This window comes from Dermacentor albipictus, chromosome 6 (assembly GCF_038994185.2).
Source record: "Dermacentor albipictus isolate Rhodes 1998 colony chromosome 6, USDA_Dalb.pri_finalv2, whole genome shotgun sequence".
Lineage (NCBI taxonomy): Eukaryota > Metazoa > Arthropoda > Arachnida > Ixodida > Ixodidae > Dermacentor > Dermacentor albipictus.
Genome location: NC_091826.1, coordinates 36,931,763 through 36,934,523, shown reverse-complemented (window position 1 = coordinate 36,934,523; position 2,761 = coordinate 36,931,763). Strand labels below are relative to the sequence as shown.

General features: G+C 45.4%; 1 long non-coding RNA gene across 1 annotated transcript; it reads right to left on the bottom strand.

Moving 5' to 3' along the window:
• Nucleotides 1-629: 629 nt before the first annotated feature.
• Nucleotides 630-2,098, bottom strand: LOC139046850 (uncharacterized). The gene is made up of 3 exons (XR_011506947.1): nucleotides 2,037-2,098; nucleotides 1,447-1,519; nucleotides 630-751 (listed from the first exon to the last, which is right to left on the bottom strand). It is a non-coding gene; the product is annotated as an uncharacterized lncRNA (long non-coding RNA).
• Nucleotides 2,099-2,761: the final 663 nt, after the last annotated feature.

Below are 2,761 nucleotides of genomic sequence, written 5' to 3'. Positions count from 1 at the left end.
TCCACATGGAAAGAAGCGATTGTGGTTCCTGTCCTAAAGCAGGGAAAAGACCCTTCCTTGGCGGCTAGTTACCGGCCGATAGCTCTAACTAATTGTCTGTGTAAGCTTTTTGAAAAAATGATAAATCGCAGACTTATACATTTCCTTGAGCTCAACAATATACTCGATCCTTATCAGTGTGGATTCCGAGAAGGGCGGTCCACAACCGATCATCTTGTGCGCATGGAAGGAAATATCCGCGATGCCTTTATACATAAACAGTTTCTTCTATCGATATTCCTCGATATGGAGAAGGCATATGACACGGCATGGCGTTACGGGATCTTACGAGACCTGTCGGAAATTGGCATCCGTGGAAATATGCTGAACACAATTGAAAGCTATTTGACAAATCGTACCTTCCGAGTAAAAGTCGGCAATGAACTCTCACGTCCCTTTACGCAAGAAACTGGTGTACCCCAAGGAGGCGTGCTCAGCTGCACTCTCTTTATCGTAAAGATGAACACGCTACGTGCTTCACTACCACCTGCCATTTTTTATTCCGTATACGTAGATGATATACAAATAGGCTTCAAATCCTGCAACCTTACAGTATGCGAAAGACAGGTACAGCAGGGCTTGAACAGGGTTTCCAAGTGGGCAGACGAAAACGGATTTAAGGTCAACCCCCACAAAAGTGCTTGTGTTCTCTTCACAAGAAAGAGAGGCCTGGTCCCAGATCCTTGTGTAGAACTGGGCGGACACCAAATTCCTGTCAGCAAAGAACACAAATTCCTTGGTGTTATTCTTGACTCTAGGCTCACTTTCATTCCTCACATAAAACACGTTAAAGAAAAATGTCTAAAAACAATGAACCTACTTAAAATCCTATCATACACAACATGGGGTAGCGACAGGAAGTGCCTGTTGAATCTTTACAGGAGCCTAGTTCGGTCGCGAATTGACTATGGAGCCGCAGTGTATCACTCTGCCGCCCCGAGCGCGCTAAAGATGTTAGACCCCGTGCACCACCTGGGAATCCGTCTGGCCACTGGGGCATTTAGAACAAGCCCTGTTGAAAGTTTGTATGTTGAGTCCGATGAGTGGTCACTCCATTTTCGGAGAACTTACATCAGCTTCAACTATTTTCTGAAAGTGCGCTCTAATAAGGAACATCCGTGTTTCACAACCGTTAACGACTTGACATGTGAAACACTTTTTCATAACAGACCCTCTGTGAGACTTCCTTTCTCACTGCGTGCAAGAGAACTTAGCACGGAAATGGATGTCCCAGTTCTCGACCAACGCCTAATGCCTCCAGCTAAGCTAGTACCACCCTGGGAGTGGCAGCTGATAGAATGTGACACATCCTTTGTACAGGTCACTAAACATGCGTCAGAGACACACATCAAAATGCACTTCTTGGAGCTCCAGTACAAGTACTCGTGCACAGAGTTTTATACAGACGCTTCTAAGTCGCATGCCGGGGTGTCCTACGCAGCCATTGGCCCATCCTTCTCGGAATCCGGTGTACTGCACCCTGAAACAAGCATATTTACGGCTGAGGCCCATGCACTACTGTCGGCTATGAAACATATCAGAAAATCAAATATTCAAAAAACAATTTTATTTACAGACTCCTTAAGCGTGGTAAAAGCCTTGAAGTCACACTGTAAACACAGAAACCCCGTAATTATTGAGCTCTATTCCGTCCTCTGTAGAGCGTATATGTCTAACCAGCATGTCATTATATGCTGGGTGCCTGGACATAGGGGCATCGAGGGTAACGTTCTAGCAGACCAGATGGCCACATCAATTTCATTGCATACAGTCAGTCCTACTGCTTCGGTCCCTGTCACGGACCTGAAGCCTTTCTTAAGAAGGAAACTGCGAAACCACTGGCAACGTAAGTGGGACGCAGAAGTAAATAACAAACTGCACGTGATAAAGCCACAGTTAGGTTCTTGGCCCTCCGTAAAAAAATCACGGCGAACAGATGTCCTATTCTGTCGCCTCAGAATAGGACACACATTTGGTACACACAACTTCTTACTCACTGAAAATGATCCTCCAACCTGCGGTAGATGCGGGGAGAGGCTGACCGTCCTCCATGTCCTCCTGTAGTGTCGGAAAGCCGAATCTGACAGAAAGAAACATTTTCCGTTAGCATACCGGCAGCATATTCCCCTTCATCCTGTAATGTTACTCGGCCCAGAACCGCTCTTCGACACTAACGCAGTCCTAAGTTATCTGAAAGATGTTGTGTTGCATGTTGTTAGCCCAACATGTTCGTAGCGTCTCCTCTCTTCAGAGGATGGCGCTACGATAGTTCTTTCGTGTAGCACGTGCCTCTAGGCCCTTTTGTTTCAAGGGCTCTGGCGAGGCAACAGTGCTCCAGGCAATTTTTAACATCTCATATATTTTCTATTCTGCATCATTCTTTCACGATGGATTTTAGTGTTCATAGTATTCGTCATCTGTCATCGCCATAATTTTATAACAAGTTAATTTTACGCACTTTACAGCAAATATTTTTTAGGCCACTTTACAGCCAAGTCACATCTTCCATAATACATCGTCAACATTACCACTTGTCATGGCGCTCTTTGGCCAAACCTGGCCCTTGCGCCACAAAAAACCACACATCATCGTAAGCTCAAACAACCAACTTATCGATCCATCTATCGTGGAATCGATTATTCAGGCTTCCTTTTCGGTAGTTTCTTTTTCTGGTCGCTGGCAAGCCTTCCTAGTCAGGACCGAGAATTTCCTTGGACAATAT